We start from the raw sequence: 12,476 nt of genomic DNA, 5'->3' as shown, positions 1-12,476 counted from the left end.
AAAATGTATATATTATATATACTATATAAATATAAATTATATAATTATATAATATATCATATTATCTATATACATAAAATATCAGTATTTCTGAGACAGATTGCTGCTGTGCAGGTTGAGTTCTTGCAGGCACTTCATATTTTTGTACATCTGCTGTTGTGTGTGTTGAGTTGGAGATCTCCATTGGAAAAGCATTTCCTACAGGGGAAGGCAGGATGAAATTCTAAACCTGAAGGATCTGTGAAAACATAATCTATTTTTTTATCATCATCTAGACCATTTTATTCTAACATTTTACATGGCCTAGGTCCATAATCTGCTGAAATTATTAGAGTTGCTGCTTACTTGGTCCCAGTATAATATTAGTATTAATATATTAATGTATTTGTATTCATATAGTATTAAAAAATTAACAAACCAGAAAGAAGAAAAAACCATGACAGCAGTGGATAGTTGTGTGCTCAGTGGGGATCTCTAGCTGTGGGTTACTGAAATTCTCTTTGGGTGGACTTGGCAGCAGCCACTAGCCACTCGAGCATTTCATCAGCTTCAGTTTAATTGTTTTTCACCAGCTGCTGGTTTTCAATTTCTTGTTCATTTTCTCCTTTGGGAGAGGCAGGTTGCACAGTGCCATCTGCACTGTGCATTCTGGCTGTCATAGTGTTTGTTTCTACCCCAAGTTTGCACTTTCCTCCTTGTCCAGTTCTGCATATCTAACTTTAAAATACAAAACCTTGATTTATAGAGAATTGTTTAGACTTCAGATACAAGGAATTGCAATGTTTCAGAAGTAGGTTCATGACTAGTGGCAAGAACTAAGATTCAGCAGTACTTTTCCTTTTGAAAATTCCCTTTCAATAAAACCCTGTTGGTTTAAGGATTAAGTGCCTCCCATAAAGGCTGGGGTTCGAGTTTATAAGTGCTGGACATCACTAGATGGATTTTTATAAAAGCAATTGCAAGTTCACAGCATATTTCAAAAGAAATCATTCTATTTTTACTGCGTTATGAACTATTACTTGTAAAAGACTATTGAAAAATCAGTACAGGCAATTAAAAACGTGAGAAGATAATAGAGTTTTCACTGTGAGGTTTTTATTGGCTTGTCTAATAGGCATCCATGTAGACACTATTAAAATAACACAGATCTGGAATCAAATATCAGTTAATTAACAGGCATTAAGGTAAATCAAAAAGTCCAGAATTCAATTTTCAACCCCCAAATCTATATGGGAAGCCTGAGGTGATGCATTCACCTATTCTAGAAAAGATTATCTGTGAATTATGAAAAAAATCTTGATTGCATTCTGCAAAAAATAATGGTTATTTGTACTATGCAATGCTCTCCAGTCTAATTTATTCATGTTTATTCCTTATTTTTTAAATTTAAATATGTCAGCCACCTAAAAAAAAAAATGATAATGTTCAAGACAAAGGAAAATCTGTTGTAAAGATGTAGCATCACTTTGCATCTCTTCAAAGCAGGTTAGAACTTCAGGAGTAGAGATCTAATCTTGACCTTACTCTTCTCTACAGTGCTCTCAGGGCTTTAGATAAAAATGTTCTCGTCTCCAGTAGAAGATAATCTCCAAAATTAGTCCTTACAGAAAATTAGTCCTTACAGAAAATTAGTCCTTACAGTTTTTGAACACTTCTGTCCTCTGATAAATCCATGTCATGGTTGTGCCTTGGCTCTGTGCAAGCCCTGCTCAGCAATAAGAAAAATATCTCCATATTATCAACCATAATTATATTGTCTTTTATATATATATAAATAAAAGGTAGATATATATAAATACAATAAATATCCATATATATATATGCACATTTAAAATACTCAGTTATGTTATTGTGTTCAGCACAACTCCACAGCAGCCACTGCAAAGAAAACCAACTCTGCCCTGGAAAAAGCAAGCACAGTACAAACATCAAAATCAAGTTTCAGACAGGGGTTACATCAAATAATGTTTCTTGAAGACAGCTTGTGTGCTTGGGATATTGTTATGGATGTAAATTTTTCAGAAGTTCTGTGAAAAGACGTGTAAATAGTATTAGAATGCAATTACCATTACAGTAAATAATAAATAATTATTAAGCTATATCATGGAAAAATATTATTAATAATATCAGTAGTATGATATAATATTAATAACTTTACAAGTAATATCAATATTATAATAGTAATATCAATATTATTAATATTATTAGTAATATTAAGCAGTACTATATAAATAGCAATTGATAACATAATTAAATATTATTATGTAATAATTATATAAAGTTAAAATGACATAATTTAAGAATTGTAAAATAAAATTATAATAATGTAATCATTATATAATAAAATGATATAATTTAATATAACTTCTTGTGATCACATACTCGCTACACTTATACTTTATGGTCAGGATAAAATTGATTGCTCAGACTTGCACTGAGTTGTTCAGTTTATGGGGAACCCAAGCTACACTCAAAAGCTGCAATTAGCTTTTTTTGGAATGGCAGTCTGGTTATTTCTTAACATTATACTATTTATACAATATTGCTTAATTTAAAAAATATTAAAAAATAACTCACTATTCCTCTACTGCCGCTTGTACCAATATTAAAAAAATCTGCATTTTCAAATCAGTACTTGCTATTAAGACTTCAAGAAATGGTTTCACTATTTTTTTGCATCTGTGAAGAAACATTAGGATATAACCTAATAAGAATAATAACAGCTAATGTGGGAACTCAGTACATCACTCCCGATGTCCAGAGCTACCGAGACAACCCTTGGGGGGCTCGGAGGCCTTGGAATGTTGCCAAAAGTACCTGGTGGCTTGACTTTGATCCTTTTAAAGAAATGACACCTGAAGGTGAGGAGATGAGAGAATTTCAGGTCTGAATGGTGAGGGGATGTTATTCACTTGTTAGAACTTAAGTTAGAATGCACGGTACAGGGGGGGTTTTATGTGTTGTACAGGGGGGTCTAGAATTCTGTGCATGGATCAGGAGTCCCAAGATGAGAGAATTTCATGTCTGAATGGTGAGGGGATGTTATTCACTTGTTAGAACTTAAGTTAGAATGCACTGTACAGGGGGGTTTTATGTGTTGTACAGGGGGGTCTAGAATTCTGTGCATGGATCAGGAGTCCCAAGATGGAGGAATTTGGGCGTGCCCTGTCCTTCTTCATTCTTCTCCTTGGCATCCATGTTCAGGATGATGTTGGCACGTGTGGATTGGTTCATAGGAAGAGTACACTTGCCAACAAGGGCAGAAAGTATTGGGAAATAAAGGTAAATATCTAATACGTAATTTTCATTATAAAAGAGACAACCGCCTCGTGGGCGGGAGAGAGTGCCTTTGGTTGTCTTGCTGATCAGACCTCGGCTGGACAGACAGAAAATCTTTGTAGATAAGGAACAATAAACTCGACTGAAGACCTAAAAGCAAGAGTCCAGACTCCTTCTTCGAGAGCGTGGCCTACCCAGAACCACCTTTTCCTGTGCTGGAGCAGAGATAAGTAACAGCCGACCCCGGCAGCTAATAAGAATAATGCAGGAACACCTCAGCGGCAGGTTTCTGTGGGCACAGTTGGTGGTAACGGGCTGCAGCTGTGCAGCACAGGTGAATGCTATTGAAGGTGAGGAGCCATGGAGTGCCCAGGGGTGCTGCCCAACCCCACAGGGAGCAGAGGGCACTAAAGGGGGGCTGAAGGACAAAAAAAACCCCAGACACTTACAGCTCCTGACGTGCCCTGGTGTTATTCAGGATGGGCTGAAGCTTTCTGGAGTTGTGTGGTGACTCTCTGGGGGTCGTGGCTGTCTCAGCTGCAGTCCATGCTGTGACAGGTCAGTAGTCCCTTTCCTTTTGGTGTTGTTCTTGTGCTTTTGAACATTGCGATGGAAAAACGTTTCCAAGTTCTTTCAGAATTCTGCTTGGTTATTTGTGGTCTCATAACGTTGCAGAGCTGCATTTGGGGACTTTATTCTATTTCCCCCATTTCTTTTGAGTCCTTCCTGGAGGAGAAGCTTTACCCTTATGTATTTAAAGCTTTACCCTTATGTATTTTGCAGTATGTGAGCAACTGCCAGAGCACAGTTGGCAGATTCTCCCTATCCCAAGGACTAAAAGGATGCATGGTCATTTTTACCTAAATAAAGTAATAATAATCCATATGCAGGTACTGGTCACTGTGTGGGCTGTTCTAAAACACTCTGGAACAGTTTTCAAAATTTGCTGCTGTGAGAAAAGGTAAAAATATATATTGGTGTGTTGTTTTGGATTTCAGCTGCAGCTAGAACTTATGATCTGTCTTGGAATTTTTAGGGAATAACAAACAAGATTTTATAGCAATGCCTGCTGAACAAATCTGAGTTTGTAATTATTCTTGAATTAAAAAAAAGCCAAATTAATTTATAGTTCTTTTATCCAAGCGAAACACGTGACTGGTAATTAAAATTAATTCAGTGATTATTTTTCCAATGTGGCCATGCTGTTCTGCAACCTGGGTAATAGAAAATCTGATCCTATTTGATAAAAACAAAATAAATAATACATATTTTTTCTTCTTCTAGAGGAAAAAGGATTATTTAATGTATTGACAATTTACTTTGAGTATAATGTAGCTAGACAACTTGGTTGTTGAGTAGTGTGGGTTTTTTTAAAATTTTAATGAACTTCCTGGTATACCACATTTATTATGATAGAGATTTGGTTTGGTCTAAGACATAATCCCACAGAAAGAGACACATTGTTGACTGCACTGTTTCAACTCCCCACATACAAGTTACTTAAAAATCATTTTAAAAAATTGTTTTATTTGGGTTTTTTTTAAAGGCTGATATGCAAAAATACTGAACAACAATTCTGCTTCTGAATTGCAAACAGCTTTAGAGGGAGCATAGAACTGTGTTTAGAAGGGGCATATCTGCCACAGTTACTCATCTGTAAAACAGGACTCGTCAGACCTTGTCTTCCTTGTCCATTCAGGCTTCAGAATCCGAGTCAATCCCAACTGTCTTTAAGGTCTAAATTGGAAGCTTAGTCTAAACTAAGAGTTGAACCTCTTCCTGGTGGTGATTCCTTCCATCTGGCATCCTCTGAGCTTTTGAGGGAATGTCAGCATCTGATACATGCATGCTAATTATATGAATTGTAATTCAAAGAACAGGAGCAAGGTACCCCCAGTTTTAAGGGTATCGATAAAAAGACCACAAAAAATACTTTAGGATTCTGCAGGATTTAATGTCAACAAACAAGGGTGGCATAAAGGAAGGGATAATGAGAAGGATGAGTTGGAAATGGCTTGAAAAATAGAATGCTAGGACATGAAGCTCACTAGTTGTTTTAGACCTAGCAACTAATGACTGAGACCAAAAGCTGGGTAACCCAGAAAGACAAGACCTAAACCATAGAAAATGCTTTTTTTAAAAAAAAGCATTTCTGCTAGAGCAGTGTCAGTGTGGCTCATTCAGACACTGTAGTACCACAGGCTCCACAGCCTGGTTCTGTTGTTCCATTTTTTGTCATGATGATAAGACAACGTGCTTTCTGAGGAGTTGTGTTCTCACAGATTTACTGTGGCTTTGGAGCAGCCTACACAGATTTGGATTGATGATGTTGCAAAAGTCTTCTCACATGGTGCTTCCTTTCCCCCAGATAATCTGGCATTCAGCAGAAGTTTATTTTATGAGACCAAAAATGCCAGAAGTTGAATCCTGTATATTTCCCAATTCTATAGCAGCTGTCAGCCAGTCACCTTCCATTTGTGCCATTTTTACTGCAGGGAAAGCATGACTTACGTGCAAAGGGCCTGCTTTACTTTGGTCAGTGGAGGAGATCCTTGGAATGAATCCCTGCTTTATTCTGTAGCTTTGCCCAGCCCCTGCTCTAGGGCAGCTTTCCCAAGGCATCACGTTTGGGGACACAGGGACGTAGACTGGCATGATCTTGTTGGGTCCACAGCAGTGGAAGAGGATTCTCACCACAAAGTTCTTTCATTGTCTATTATAATATAATCCTCTCTAGGGATTCTCTGGACAAGCAATAATATAAGGTCATGCTACATTGAATTCTGTATCTGGACAGCTAAAATTTGCCATTGAGACCTTGCTGGGAGGATGATCACACACTGAGAGTCTTCAGAAGTGTTGTATCACTGTCCTTTTCTCACTTGCTTTGTCTTTCCATTTGAAAGGTTTAATTGAGTGAGTGGTGCAGGCTGAATTTCAGTTACTCATCGATGGTGAGGCAACTGTGGTCATCCCAGAACATGAAACAAGTAGTCAGCTTTCATATTTATAGTGAAAGGGCCTTTTTTTGTTTTTTTTTTTTTTTTTTTTTTTTTGTGAATGACTCACTTAAAGTGGAGGCTGGCTGTAACAAAAATACATATGGTTCCCATGGCTCATTCAGGCAAAAGTGTGAATTCATTTTACTAAAAATGTTGTTTGGAACTATACTGTACTTCTAAACAACAGCTCTTTGAAATCCATTTTGCTGCCATGTGTAGGCAAAGCAGACAAGAGCAACTTCTGCTGTGCTAGATGACAGAATAACCTTTCCCCGAATTAGTTTCAGAAATCTGGCATTAGCTTTATTGCCTAACATTTCTCTCACATTTCAACTTTAAAAATTGAAATTCTTTATGTCTATTTGGTAGCTGAGCTGTCAGAGCAGATGGAGTGATTGCATGGCACTTACAGGATGGCCAGGGTATCAAACCCAGCCAGCAGAGATTTAGGCCTGACCAGCCTGATCTCCTTTTATGACCAAGTGACCTTTTTAAGGGATGAAGAGAGGCTCTGGATGTTGTCTGTTTGGACTCCAGCAGGGCATTTGGCACTGTCTCTGACAGAATTCCCAGGAAAAGCTGCAGCCCAGGACCTGGACAGGAGCATTCTTTGCTGGGTTCAGAACTGACTGGATGGCTGGTCCCAGAGGGTGAAGTGCCACATCACCAGTGGTGTCCCCAGGGATCGGTGTTGGGGCCAGTGCTGTTAAACATCTTTACTTATGATCTGGATGATGGAATTGAGTCTGCATTAGCAAACTCACAGAGGACACCTTGTTGGGTCAGTGCTGATGTGCTGGAGGGCAGGAAGGCCCTGCAGAGGGACCTGGGCAGGCTGGGTTGATGGGCCAAGGCCAGTGGCATGAGGTTCAGCAAGACCCAAGTGGCCACACTGGCCACAACAACCTCTTGCAGTGCCACAGGTGCGGGGCAGAGCGACTGGGAAGCTTGCCAGGATCTAGGGGTGCTGGTCAACAGTGACTGAACACGAGTCAGCCCCAGGTGGCCAAGAATAATGCCAGTGGCATCTAGCAGAAATGGTGTGGCCAGCAGGATCAGGATTCTTCCCCGTACCTCAGCTCCTGTGTCCAGTTCTGGGCCCCTTAATTCAGGAACGTGGAGGTGCTGGGGTGGGTCTAGGCAAGGGCAACCAAGCTCGGGAAGGGCCTGGAGTGCATGGCTGATGAGGAGGTCTTAAAAGTTTTGTTTTATATTTATTATTATGTTTTAAAGTTCTAAACTTTGTTTTTTGCTTTGTGATATTACATACTTCCAACTTTTAAAGAATAAGGTGAAGAATAATATTTCTATTTTATTTTATATTTATGTTTTAATATTCTAAATGTTGTTTTCTATTTTGTGATATTACACACTTCTAACTTTTAAAGAATGAGGTAAAGAAGAATAAGATTTCTATTTTGTTTTATATTTATTGTTATATTTTAAAATGCTAGACTTTAACTTTTCTGCTTTGTGATATTACACGCTTCTAACCAACTATGCAGTCGTAATTTTAGCTTTATGAGTTAATTTCAGAAGTTGGTTCTGTGGCTTTAGGTCAAAAGCAGTGCTCTCCTGGGAATTGCTGTATAGGAAGTTTAAAATTCTTAGTATCTCAAACACTAACATGGAGGGACTGAGGGAGCTGGGGAGAAGAAGAGGTTCAGGTTGGACACAAGGAAGAATTTCTTGCAGAAGGGGTGATAGAGCATTGGAATGGGCTGCCCAGGGAGTCACTGTCCCTGCAGGGGTTTAGGGAAAGGCTGGATGTGGCACCCAGTGCCATGGGCTGGGTGACAAGCTGCTGTTTAGTCATAGATCTCAGAGGTCTGTTCCAACCTAATTGATCCTGTGATTCCGTAAACACTGCCTTCCTGAAAAGTGGGAAAGCTTGTGTTTCCCAGAATGTAAGGTCAGCAAGTTCAAGGTTTATTTCTGTAACTGCAGCTCTTAGCATATTGCTAAAATTGGCAATCTTTTTCATGAATTTTTAATCTTTTCATCCTTGTTTGTAAGGAAAATAAACGGTTATCAATTATGTAATGCTGAAGTCTCCCTTTATGAACCTTATTTGTTGTTTTCTGTCTATCCTTTGTAATTAAAATGGCTTTTTTTAAATTGGAAAGTAGAAAATGGTATTGATATTGTTCTGCAGTTGTACTGTCCCTCTCCTGTGGTACTCCAAAGATATATTACAGATGTAGATATGTTGCACTCGTCAGCTGTAAGAAGGTATTGTTTTACAGAAAGGAGAATGAATTAAGATGCTTCCACCACTGGAACCCCCCTCATTTTTCACTCTGAAGAGAGATAAATCTTCTTAGCTGTTGTTTATTTATGTCATCCATTCCATGGGAGAATCAAGTTGCTAAGTGCAAAAAGCAGTTCAGTTAGTCTAAGAATACTGAAAAATGCATGCTGCTAGGGCACACACATGTTACAAGTCGTTCTGCACACCCCATTTCTTAGGCTTTAATAGCAGTTTTGTCTGAGTAGCAAAAAGTGATACTGCAAGGAAAGCTGAAAATGTTAATTGCTTTTCTGATAAATATGTATGCATGCAGGTACTGGAATATAGCCAATGGCATGAAATGGCCAATATTCCTCCTTGGACTCTAAGGGTGAAAATCAGGTGGCAATTGGTCTCAATCTCATTTGTCTCATAGGTGATGATCATGTCTCAATCGCACTAAAGCATTTTCAGAAAAATACTTTGGACTGGAGGAATTGATTGCATAGCTCCATATTGTGAAATACAGTTGAGAATTCCCTAAATTTAACTATATAGAAATGGATAAAATTTAAAAAGTAAGATAAGTAAGAAGAGTTGCTTATCTGAGTCATTAGCAGTGTTCTGTAAGCTAGTTTTCAGTAATAAGGCTAATACTGAAAAGCAGTTGGGTAAATTAGTGTCTGTTTAATATTGCTGAAGTTAATATTTTTAAAACCCTCTGAACAGAGAATGTTGTTTCCCAAGGAAATACACATCTGAGGTAATGGTAGATGTGAGCTTCAGGCTTAGGAGATCTCAGTGATCTGTTGGAAAGAATTTTATGCTGATTGAGTGGGTGTATACAGTTGCAGTAAGCAAAAAGAAAATAGAATTCCTTGTAGCTCATCAGCTGAGTGTAATGAGGTGACTGAAAGCAAATGAGCTCATGCTTTGGACATGAGCATGACTCGGAAATCATTGTCCTCACTTAAACCCTTGGGTGATTCTAACGTTTCTGGATGTGTGTATATTTGAAGAGGGAGTGTTGTAAAGTGACCTTTATGCAAGATGCATCGGAGGTAAAAGAGTGTGGTTTTTCCTCTGTGTGGTAGCATGCACAAAACACCTGTCCAGGCAGGATGCTGGGACAATTTAGTAAATTCTGCCAAGCTGATACTCTGTGATGCAGTTCTAGAAACCAGGAGATGAGTGTGGAACTTGATGATATCTGTTAACCATTGGGACCGCAGTCCTCAGTGGGGCTTTTTTCCAGCTCCAGAAACCCTGAACTGGTACTAACTTAGAGTAGGTAAGAGGAAATATCTTTGGTTTTACTGCAGACACAAACTAAATCACTGAAATTTTGCCTGTTGCTCAAACCTCTAAATGGAAGAAGAAACAAGGATGAGTGTTGGTTCTTGGTTTCTTTTCTCTTTCTGTTGAGATTGGGGTTGAAAATGTTCAAGGTGATATTTTGTGTTTACACTCCGATTTTTATTATTTCTTATCTACATCACAGTCTTACAAGATGTGAGTTCTGCAGTATTTCACTAACTAGTTACAAAATTATTAACTATTTTTTTTCTACAAGGTCTTTTAAGGCTAAACTATCTAGTTAAGAAATGACACCTAAATTATTTTTACTTTTAACTCAATAACCAACCACTTTAGTCCTGCAATGTGGACTTCTCTGTCCAATCACACAAAACCACCCAAACCAATGGAGGAGATGGTGAAGAAGGAGCAGCCTCCACCCTAAAACCTTTATCTTGTTTCACATATATTACTGTATTCTGAACCCTTAAACTCTCAAGTTTTCCACCCTGTGATATTACACACTTCTATTCCCAGTTCTACCATTCCATTCTGGAAGCCTTCTCCACGGCCTCAGGTCAATGCAGTGTTCTCTTGGGGGTCAGTGCTGCCAGCACAGAAAGTCTGAAATTCTCACTAACCAGGGTTCCAACAGATGAGTATCTGCCATGTTATTTTAAGAGCCCTGCCACATTTCCCGTCCTGGCCACAGTCAGTGACCATTATTGTGTGCATCAGACAAACGTGTTGTGCAGGGTAAACTGTCTGACCAAAGCACATTTCAAAAGAATTACTTCCTTGAAGCCTTAGAACCAGCATGAAATAGTGACTATTAGGCAAAAAATGCAAGACAACACTTGTCTAGTGTTGAAAAATTTGTATTTTCTTCCCAGCCGTGGAAGAGACATAATTTTTAATACGACACATCTCAAAGCCACTCATCAGCTTCACAGTCAGTTTGAGGTAAGATGCAGAATATATCAGAGTTGAAATGTAGATAAATTGTGCAGTTAAAGACTGACATTAAAAGTCCTGCTGCTATTTAAGAGCTACAGCTAAAAAAAACTCTGGTTGTAAATGCTGTGTGTCATGGCACCAGTTGATCTTCATGTAGGAGTTTAATCAGTCAATTCTTTTGGACCAGGGCTGGTGGGTATCTAAGTTAGAAAACAACTTTTCCTTGAATCATTGGGTGTGTTTTCCTTTCCGTCTGAGAGTTGGAAAAGGATGTGCTACAGAAAGTAGCAAATCTGTGATATGCCAATATAAAATTCACCATAAAGATCCAGTCTGATGGTAGTTGCAGATCCCCAGCACTCAGTGTAAAATGACAATGAAGAGCAATTTTTGACTTCTTACCTGTTGCGAATAAATATATTTTCAATAACCTATGGAAGACTTAGAGGGACTGAAGCAGTTTAATTTTCTGTCTAGAAGACTTCTTTGAAGTTTTTTAAATTATTACCAAGAAGTTAATTCATTCCTTTGTTCTTTAGCTGTTTCTTTGCAGAAATTGATTATAATGTTATTTTAAAATATGAGAAAGGGAGCTGCCACATTTTCTGCAAATAATTTAAAGTTAATGGGTTCTGTGTGATCTTTCTTAGATTTCCTGCTAATTAATATGATGCACAGTGTTGTGAATACAGCCAGTGCATGCCATAATGTACAGCTTCAGAAATGCTCTGACAGTGCATTTAGTTTCATTCATTGACAAAAAAAATGAAGATTTTTTTGAATGTATACTCAAACTGCAATTTTTTCAAAGCAATGAGGACAGAAGAGAGCATATTTTTAAAAGGCTCTGCAGTACAGCTTCCCAAAAAATAGGTCAGATGTCTGCTCCTTGAATTGTGCTTTGCTCCATAAGTCAGAAGTACTTTGGATTCAGCATTTGTTTATCTGTTTATGGTGAGTCTGGCAAGCTGTAGTGAGACTGCTGGAAGAAAGGCCAACAGAGAATGTGCAGACAATTTACCATTCATAAAATAGTTTGATACAGGATAGTGTTCTAGGAGGCTGCAAAGCTTTCCTGAAATGCACCTTGGACTTTTATTTCTTGCCTGTAGAACATTATAGGAGTACAACATCCTGTACTTTGGCTGAGTCAGACTGACAAGGTGTTCTGCAAATCATGCTAATGAAGAAATATTCCATTATTTCTCTGTAACAATTGAGGTGCCTCCTTTTTCTTTGTTTTTCCTCATCATAGGCCGTGCACTTTATTTGTCATAAACGACTTTAATGCTTTAAAATAGAGTGCATCATCTAAGGAAAGCAATTAATGCCTATGTTCTGCAAGTACTGAAGCCAGCCAGAAATATTTGTATTTGTTGATGCATTGTGCTGTTTGCACTATGGCACTCAAACAAAGCAGACTCACATATTTGGTTTAGCATTGAGACTAAATGAAGGTGGTAGGAACAATGACTTTAATACAATCAATATTTATACATCTTCTATTGCCACCTCACAATTAGCTTGCAAACACTCAAACCAATGAGGAGTACTTAAATTTAACCAAAGAAAGAGGAATTCTTTCAAGGCAATATTCTGATATAACCAGAAGGAGAGACGAGCAAAACCAGAGATACAAGCAGTGAGGGGTTCCTGGTTATTGTGTATGGTTTAGGACAATCCTTCTATTGGTCTGCAAAATACTAAATCTA

Source organism: Passer montanus, unplaced genomic scaffold (assembly GCF_014805655.1).
Source record: "Passer montanus isolate IOZ18808 unplaced genomic scaffold, ASM1480565v1 scaffold54, whole genome shotgun sequence".
Taxonomy (NCBI): Eukaryota; Metazoa; Chordata; class Aves; order Passeriformes; family Passeridae; genus Passer; species Passer montanus.
The sequence above is the reverse complement of the archived record's forward strand: the minus strand, read 5'-3'. Positions refer to the sequence as shown.